Genomic DNA, 10785 nt, shown 5'->3' with positions numbered 1-10785 from the left:
CTCGTGATCAATTGAACGATTTCCAATATGTCATGAAATTTTTGACATCTACAGTTATAACTTGGGATTGTCTATTTGAAAATTTTGGCAAGGTGGACTATTTTATATATATAATAATAGGTAAAGCAGAGAGAAAATCCAATTAATTTTCAAATTGAAATTCAATTAGAGTCTAATTTTGCGCCACGTGTTTTATCTAATCTAAATTTAGAATTTTGTGCCTAGTGAGTTACTTTAGTGTAAAAATTGAATTTCAATTAGAGTTTAATTTTGCGCCACGTGTCTCATCTAATCTAAAATTTTAAATTTTTGTGCCAAATTAGTTAATTTAGTGTAAAAAATGAGGAGTCCAATATAATAAACCATAAAAAACACAATCATATAACTAAAAAAAATTCAAATTTATAAGTCATCCATATATAATAATAATAATAATAATAGGTAAAACTTAGAGAAAGTTGAATTAGAATTTGAAATTATAATCCAATTTTGCACATGCCTAAATTTATGTGGGGACTATATCATAATTATCCACTTAAGTATGTGCCATGTGTCTACTTAAGTTTTTTTATTTTTGTGTCAAGTGAGTTAATGAGTGCAAAACACTAAGAATCTAATATTAATGAACTATAAAATTAAAAAAAATAAATAAATAATTACATATACTCAATAAAAATCACCACATGTTTCTTAAAAATTAAATAAAATAAAAATCACCACACGTTCTATCTTATTAAAAATTAGGAAAAAAAAAATCATCAATAGTATTAAATTTAGGTAAGAATTTTAATATGTGACTAATTATATTTACTTTAAAAAATAATTTGACTAATTATTTATATTTTATGATAAAAATTGTGTTTAATTTTAAATGTATCTATGCGTATGCATAAATGCATGTGTTACATATTTTTTTTAAAAAAATAATAATTTGACTAATTATTTATATTTTTATAATAAAAAATTTGTTTAATTTTAAGTGCATCCATGCGTTTGCATGGAGTTATATGCTAGTTTAAATAAAAGATGGTTATTAGGCACTATGGAACATATAGTTGATTTTAATTTTTGTGGTCCTCAAATTAACCTCATTAGGCTGTAATACTACACGAAGTATTTGGACCCCAATTTATTTAGTTGTGGGCTTTCTTGCAATCCTACAAGTAGAGCTCCAAGTTTCACCTAGATAGTCCAAGTTGTATCCTTCTCCCTCTTTCCTCACTTACACTCCCTTCCCCTTCGACTGTAATTTTCCCTATTCTAGTATATACCCCTTTTTCTCAATGTTTCCCTGTGTTTTTCTCAATGTTTTCTCAACCAAAAAACTCTTGTTTGCATTCTCCTTCCTTTTATAGTCTCCCGTTAGTGGGGTACTCATCATTACCATTTTCCCACTTCACACGCATTTCCACTTCCACTAGAATCCCAAGGAATCATTACGCCTTCTGAGGATTCTCTTGGAACTTGTTCTAGATGCCAGATAGTGTTTGGTAGCGAATTTCCCAAAGGCATTGATAGTGCTCGGTTACCAAACTTAATTTGACCATCCCCTCACTAGCTTCCCTCTAGCTTATTAGTTAGTATTGGACTCAACCTGGCCCGAACATAATTTGGTTCCCCCCGAACGCTAATCTTTAGACTCTTACCCATTTTTTCTGTGGATTGGTCCTGTCCCCACAGTGGCAGTCCTTGGCCACATGGGCCGTTCTTGGTCACCCGGGCCCAAGCCCCTCCAATTTTTTTTTTTTTTTAAATTTTGTGGACTATTTTAGGTTTATTGATTGTGATGTTGGCTTACAAAATATACTTGTGCATAATATAATTGTTATGAATAGAGATGTACATCTTATAATTGTTTTAAATTACAGAAAAAATTATTATTATTATTATTATTATTTATTTTCTACATGTACCAAAAATGGAAAAACACATTTACAATTCATTTTTATGGTTGCAATTAGCCAATAGAAAAAGAATTAGTTTCTAAAAAAAAGATGGAAATAATGAACTCCAAACCAACATCCAACACATAATCACTTACACCTTAACCTTCAGAACCACTTATGACCTCTATGCAAACTATGAAAGACATTAAAGGAAACATAAAATAGATGCAAAAAGTGCAAGAAGAGAGAAAGAGAGACGACACATGAGGGTTACACGGTTCAACTTGATGGCCTACATCTACAATATAAAGCCTTAAATGTCTACATCTTTATTACATGACCCTAATAGGGTATATATAAAGACTAACATAGATAGGGTTAAGTACAATTGGGCTCTACACTATAAGTATGCTATAAAATAATATAAACCTCAATATATCTTTAACACTCCCCCTCAAACTCAAGTTAAAGATTTAATGATGCTTGACTTTGGAATAAGCTTTTGAAGATCAGGAATGGTCGGGTTAGGTTAGATTCAGGCCTAAAGAGATGTTGCTGACATGGTAGGTGGCGTGCAAGCGATGTGGCAAGATGATGTCTCACTAATGTAAGAGAACTAACGTACAATGACATGTGGCAGGTCATGTTAGGAATGATTTCACTAAAGATGGAACCGATATGTGGACATGTAAGAGGATCATCAAAGGCACGTAGAGGCGTGTGAATGGTTGATTTGGTTTTTTCTTTTTCTTTTTTTGGCTATAGGTGGATCCAATTAGGTCCGTACTACAGATCGGAATCGGCCGGGTCAAACCATTGATGTCACCTAATGTTAAGTTAGATAGATGATGTGGCAGATCCAACTAATATGTGTTGACGTGGTTGTTGATGTCACCCTAGGGCTAACATGGTGGCACTCAAATATGAAACATGCGGAAGCAAGAATGTTTAGTGTGTGACTAGTGATAGAACATCTAGGTTTTTATCATCGGAGGCCGTGGAAGCACCCTATGTGGTTTTTTGTTTAGTCAAAACAAGGATGGGAATGTTAGATTGTTGAGATGAAAGGTGTGACTTACGAGAGTTTTTCCAAATCTATAACAGAGATGACGATGTGAGGTTTTGAGAGAGGCACATCTAAGGTTAGCTAGCAATGATGATGGTAGCTGTTAAGGATAAGATTACCCCTGCCATTCAAAATTCAAATATCAAGATTACATAACTAGAGGATAATAGCCAAGATAACAACAACTTAGCTCACAGATAACATTTTAGCTTTTGTATATTTGAATTCAAACTCTTCATGTACATCTGTCAAAAATAGAAACTCTATAACTGATTAGTGTATAAATACAAAGAGCCTTCACCGTATTTTGGGAAGGCAACATAGTATCAATTTTCTATTTGATTTTACATGGTATCAGAGCTTTTTTTTGTGACTAACGTCAATCTCTATGGCTAGCTCTTCTTCTTCTACCTCTACCAACACCATTGCTACTACCAATCCATCCTCTCACAGCCTCATCAACCTTCACCACAATACCACAATCAAATCAACCCTAGACAACTATCTCCTTTGGAAAGCTCTTACATTAAAGGTCTTCATCTTTTTGGCTTTCTTGATGGAACCAAACCTGCACCTCCACAATCTATCACTAGCCAATCTTCAAATGGTGCAACCATTATCACTATAAATCCTGAATTCCTTTAATGGCACCTTCAAGATCAACTTATCCTCAGTGCATTGACATCATCACTGTCAAAATCTATACTCACCCATGTGGTAAAATGCCTCACCTCTCGAGATTTTTGACAAACTCTTGAACGCATGTTCTCTTCTCAAGCTATAGCACGTATCATGCAAATTCGTTATCAAATTGCCACACTGAAAATGGGCAATTTCTCTATTGTAGATTATTTTCAGAGATACACCAATTTGGTTGATACTCTTGCTTCCATAGGAAATCCTTTAGATGATTATGAGTTGGTCTCATATTTTCTGTCTAGTCTAGGCTCGAAGTATGATTCCTTTGTAACACCAGTTCCAACACAAGTGGATCCAATGACACTTGATGATCTTTATGGTCATCTTCTTGCTCATGAACTCAAGCTTGAGCAAAACCAACCTGCTGTTGATTTAGCTCTTGCAAGTGCTAATATTGCAGCAAGAAAGGATCATCACGAGGGGGTCGTGGTGGTCAGTCTCAACAATTTTTCTCATTTGGTAGAGGAAATAACTTCAACAACAATAGCAACAGAAATTCCTGTGGTAGGAGGCGTGGTCGTGGTTCAGACTCTTTTTCTAGAGCTCCTCACACCATCTGTCAAGTTTACCTCAAACCTGGACATGAAGCACTGGGCTGTTATCATCGATTTGACAACTCCTATCAAAGGGATTCGAATCAAAACATGCAAGCCTATTTTACTACATCTCAACCCGTAATTGATCCTTTTTGGTATCTAGATTCTGGCGCAACACATCACATAACTCCTGATCTTGCAAATCTAAACATGCGAGCTAAAGAGTACACAGGTTCAGATCAAATCAAGATGGGTAACGGTACTGGTTTAGATATTAAGCATATTGGCCAAACCAAAATTCTCACACCTACTACTTCTTTTCTTCAACATGATGTTTTGCATGTTCCTTTAATGAAAAAGTATTTATTGTCTATTCAGAAATTTACCAAAGACACCAACACTTATTTTGAATTTAATCCTTCTTGTTTCTTTGTGAAGGATCAAGCTACAGGGAAGATTCTAGTGCAAGGCTTGAGTAACCATGGTTTATATTCACTCCTATCTTCTCTATTCCATCGTCATGGTCCTCCTTCTTGTCTAGTTTCCTCCACCTTTGTTAGTGAATGCGCCACACTCACACAGTGGCATTCTCGTCTTGGACATCCAGCCTTGCGAGTCATCTCTAATGTGGTTTCAAAGTTTGTTCTTCCAATGTTTGCAAATAAAATGGATAGCTCTTGTCTAGTGTGTCTTAGTTCAAAGAGTCATAGATTAGTTTTTCCTTTATCTACTTCTTGTGTAACAGCTCCTTTGGAATTGATTTACACTGATGTTTGGGGGCCGTCCCCTATTTGTTCTAGCACTGGAAATAAATATTATGTTTCTTTTGTGGATTCTTTTAGTCGACACACATGGCTCTATCTAATGTCTTGCAAAAGTGATATTTCTTCCATGTTCCTCAAATTTCAAAGATATGTTGAACAATATGTTAATCTAAAAATAAAAGCAATTCAATCTAATTGGAGTGGTGAATATCGCTCCCTCCACCAAATTCTCCAAAGTATTGGCATCTCTCATCGGTTATCCTGTCCTCATACACCTCAACAAAATGGGGTCATTGAGCGTAAACATCGTCACTTAGTTGGAAGTGGCCTTGCTTTAATATTCTATGCTGGTGTTCTCTTAAAATTTTGGGATGATGCCTTTCAAATGGTTTGCAATCTTATAAATCGATTGCCCACTCCACTTCTTAAAAATTCCTCTCCTTATGAAACACTTTTTTGTTCCTCTCTTGATTACTCTATCTTACGTGTTTTTGGTTGTGAATGTTGGTCTAATCTTCGTCCTTATACTGCCCATAAACTTCAACCTCATTCTCTTCCTTGTATTTTCCTGGGCTATAGTTTGTTGCATAAGGAATACAAGTGTCTTCATTCTTCCACAGGCCTAATATATATCTCCAAAGATGTCATTTTTAAGGAGACCCATTTTCCTTTTCTCAATTCTTCACCCTCCAGTTCAATTTCTTCTCATTCCACTGAATCTTTCATGCCTATGGTTACCAAGTCTAGGTCAGCCCATTCACCTCTCTCTACAAGCTCAATTCCTTCACTCTCCTTACCAACCCACTTCACCATATCTAGTGATTCTGAACCTATTTGTTACTCTATAGCTTGTAAGTTTCCAGAATGGCGAGAGGTTATGAACAAGGAGTTTGATGCTCTACTCAAAAACAAAACATGGGCCCTTGTTCCTCCAATGGTTGCCACCAATGTTATTGGTTGTAAGTGGGTGTTTCGCATCAAATAGGAAGTTGATGGTTCTATAGAGCACCACAAGGCCTGACTTGTTGCCAAGGGTTTTCATCAATAATCTGAAGTTGATTTCACTGAAACTTTCAGTCCAGTCATGCAACCTACAACGGTACGTATTGTGCTCTCCATTGCTATTTCTTTGGGCAAGCAAATTCGACAAATTGATGTCCACAATGCCTTTCTAAATGGTTTTCTGTTCGAGGACGTTTTTATGCACCAGCCACCGGGATATGTCCATCCAGACTATCCTAATCATATATGTAAACTTCAAAGGGCTCTCTATGGCTTAAAGCAGGCACCTAAAGCATGGTTTTCCAGGTTTACCTCCAAGCTGATCTCACTTGGTTTCAAGGGTTGTCGTTCAAACACTTCACTTTTCATCTACAAAAATCATCTTTTTACTATGTATATTTTGATTTATGTGGATGACATTGTAATTACCTGCTCTAACTCAACTGCCATTACTGAGTTGATTTCATTGCTTGGTGTGGATTTTGGCATTAAAGATTTAGGGTCTTTGAATTTCTTTCTTGGCATTGAAGTTCTTCCTCATGAAAATGGTGTTCTTCTTTCTCAGAGGCGATATATTCTAGATTTATTGAAGAAAACTAACACGCTTGAGGCTAAACTAGACAATACACCTATGGCTACTTCCACTAGTTTATCTGCCTTTGATGGAACTTCTTATGAAGACCCCACACTTTTTGTAGCACAGTTGGAGGGCTGCAATACTTGGCTATTACATGGCTTGACATTACCTTTGTTGTTAATAAACTCTCTAAGTTCATGCACCGCCCAAATGTTACTCATTGGTAAGCTACTAAACGCCTTCTCAGATACCTTAAACATACACTCAATTTTGATCTTCACTTCCAACGTTCCAATTTTTCTTTCCTTCAAACATATTGCGATGTTGACTGGGCAGGTTCTCGCGATGACAAAAGATCAACTGGTGGTTATTGCATTTATCTTGGCACTAATCTAATCTCTTGGAGCTGCAAGAAACAAGCTACTATAACTCGTTCAAGCACTGAAGCAGAATATAAAGCCTTGGCTAACACTGCAGTAGAAATATCTTGGCTGACTTCTCTGCTTTTTGAACTAGGCTTTCCTGTTTCACCTCCACCTCTTTTATGGTGAGACAACATTGGTGCTACATATTTATCCTCCAATCCTATGTTTCACGCCCATACAAAACAAGTTGAAATTGATTTTCATTTTGTACGTGATATGGTGGCGCGTAAGTCAATTAATATTCGTTTTCTCTCTAGTCATGATCAGATTGCTGGTATCTTTACAAAGCCCCTATCCTCTTCTAAATTTGTCTCTCTTCGGACCAAGCTCAAGGTTGTTCTCTATCCTTGAGCTTGAGGGGGCATGTTAAGGATAAGATTACCTCTGCCATTCAAAATTCAAATATCAATATTACACAACTGGAGGATAACAGCCAAGATTACAACAACTCAGCTCACAGATAACATTTTAGCTTTTGTATATTTGAATTCAAACTCTTCATGTCCATCTGTCAAAAATAGAAACTCTGTAACTGATTAGTGTATAAATACAAAGAGCCTTCACCATATTTTGGGAGGCAACACAATAACAATTTGCTATTTAATTTTATAGTAGCAAATCTAGAATGAGTGATGGAGGTGCTGGCTTTGGGTGTTTCATCGGATGATTTTCAGATCTTGGTGGTGGGTTGTGACAACAACATTCAGGTGTTGTAGTGGCGATTGATTTTTGTGTAAAATTTGGTTATGGCTATGATGGTGTGTTTAGTTTTGGTGAACAAAAAATTTGTGAAATAGCAGAAGCAATTGGAGGCCATAGGAAAGTAGCTCTAATACAATGTTAAAGAAATTGAAGGAAATAGAAAATAGATACATAAGTGTTAGAAGAGAGAAACATAGAGACAACATGAGGGTTATATGGTTCGTTAAGGGCCTATGCAGGGTCGGCTCAACAACTTCTGGGACCTAAGGTGAAAATTTTAAGTGGGACCTTTCCTTATATGTAAATATTAACTAAATAAAATTTATTTTCATTATGAATCATTTTGTTGTATAATTTCATTATCTTCTAATTTTTTTTTATGAATTTTTTGTTCATTTGTTTTATTTTCATCCAAATTTTCTGTTGTGTTTTGTTTAATACTAATAACAAATTTATTCATAGATCATTTTTGAGATTCAATTTATTTTTCAAGTTTTCTCTTTAATTTTAAAGTTTTTTATATCCATTTTCTAATAGAAATTTATAATTAAGAAATATTTCTAAATAAATAAAACATGATTTATAATAAAAATTTATAATTCAATCAAAATAAAATTTAAAGAATAGAACAATAGAACCAGCTAATATATCAAAAGTGAGATTGCAACTATACTAAATGATGTGATTAGTTTATACTCTAAATGTGCACAAATAAACATTTATTTATCACATAACTTAATAAATTAGAACTAATATAAAGTAAATTATTCTAAAAGAATAACTAATAAAAATATTCCTAAACAATACAAATTAAAAAAAATACTGAAAATTAAAAAAAGAAAAAGAAAAAAAAGGACCCTAATTATCATGTGATGAAGTATATGTACAAGGACCCTAACTATAGTAAATATATTGAGACTATCATAGCTAGGGTTAGGTACAGTCAAATATTAGACTATTAAGTATGGCATATAATATAAACCCAAATATATCTTTAACACGACTATAAACAACGAATTTACTGTTCTTTTAAGTTGTTTCTTTTGTCCATTGACAGGTCCAATTAAAACCCAATTAACTACGCCACTAGTTTCATTTTATCGATGAATGAGAAGATTTAATCACCAAACCACTACTCAACAAGCAGCCAGGCTACAAACCAGAATTTAAACAGGTTTGCAACTTGCTTTCTAACGCTAAAACACTAGTCAAGGAAATAGAAAACAGATTACCAGATCCAGAATTATCATACTTGTAACCTCTAAGCTAACACTCAATATGGGTCAAATTAAGGCCGAACCATGCCACACCTGTATTTATCTGTTTGTAACTCAAACCCCTAATTTCAAAAAAAAAAAAAAAAAAAAACTTAAACCCCTAATGAAGGAAAAGAAAACTAACTATTCCAAAAATTACATATTCGTTTTTTAAGCAGGCTTTGGCTGTTGATCCTACTTTGTGTATATATACAAGCACATTCTTGGCTAACCTATCATTATATCATTATAGTATAGAGTTTTACGTGAGTTCAATTTTTTATAAGAACATCAAATTTAGTTTCCTCTCTCTCTCTGTACTTGAGCCGTGGACCTTTAGGTTTGCGTTCCACACACGAAGCCAACAGGTAGCAAGTAATTTTGTTTGTATTGTGGTGGAAGGAATTAGTGATGGCAAAGACAGCTGTTGTTGTTTTGGTACTTTCTTTGGTGCTTGTTTTATCAATCCACTCGGTATTGGCTGATGAAAACCCAGTGCAAACTGCAATTGATCACGTAAACCAGGCTGCCTCAATGGTACAAGATTTACCAAATTCTGTGTCAACAGCCGTGGACAATGCTAAAGAAAAGGCCACATCATGGTTTCAATGGTTTGAAGACATACTAGAGTAAGTTTGTAAATTTATTTACTCCATCCTAATCATCTTGTTTATAAATTATTAATTATTTTGTGTCGAAATGATAAAACACCATCTTTTAGGAGAAACATGGCTTTAATTTTTAGTAAAATGATATTCAATTGGCAACATATTAAACTCGGAAACAAGTTTTAAAGAAATCTCAATTTCTAGAAATGCATGTGTTCATGCCAATATTAGATTGATGACCTTGAAGATCGAGTTGGTTATCACCATTTCGAGTATTTTTTTTAATGGTACTGACAGTTCAGTTGGTTGGTATGTTTCCAGGGCTCTTCGCATTGTAAAGTCAGATGACTAGAAAGAATTCAAGAAGTGGCGGGGCATCCTAAGCTGCGGGAATCTGGATAGTGCCAAAATCCTTATTTCAAGTTATATTCTCTTCTTAACTCGTGTCCTTCAAACAATACCCAATTGGTTCTCTTTCATAGCTCTAAGATTGAAAAAAGTGTTCAGCTATGGGCAAAGTCATTGTGTCAATGTAATCGTTGCTAATATATATATGAAATGACTTCCAAAAATATGATAGCTATGAACCTTATTTATTTATTTTTTTTTTTTTAATTAAGGAATGTTTGTTGCACCTCACACACATAACATCCGATATATGATTATAAATGATGGGAGATTTTGAGCGAGGCACAAAGAAAATGATAGGCCTACCAACCAACATTATTTGGGTGATTATTATGAGAAAAGTACTTGGTGTGACTGATTATGGACCTGGTGTATATAGATGGACAAAGCAACAGCGTATAAGCTAATATATCCAATTCCATTTCCATCCATCCTATATTATATTATATTGTGGGTTGGGTTTTTAGTAATTTAAATTTTGAATTTGATTTTTTTATCTTCCAATTAAATTAATATCGAATCCAAAATAGTTTCTACTTGTAATCTAATTTTGCATTACATGTCCAATTTAATTTTAAAAAAATTTCGGTGCTAAGTACGCATTCATAGTACTTGATATAAAAGTTAAGATGACCACCTCAGTCACAGAAGTAAGACTATCTCATCATCATTAATATTGATGTCACCTAATGACTTGATATTGTGTTGGATAGCTGATGTGGCCAATATCCAGCTCACATGTGTTAACGTGGCTACTTTTGTCACCCTAGGGCTAATGTGGTGGCACTCAAAGATGAAACTTGCAGAATCAATAATGTTCAGTGTGTGACTAGAGAGGGCAATCGGATTGAGATCA

This window comes from Quercus lobata, chromosome 5 (assembly GCF_001633185.2).
Source record: "Quercus lobata isolate SW786 chromosome 5, ValleyOak3.0 Primary Assembly, whole genome shotgun sequence".
NCBI classification, from domain to species: domain Eukaryota; kingdom Viridiplantae; phylum Streptophyta; class Magnoliopsida; order Fagales; family Fagaceae; genus Quercus; species Quercus lobata.
The sequence above is the reverse complement of the archived record's forward strand: the minus strand, read 5'-3'. Positions refer to the sequence as shown.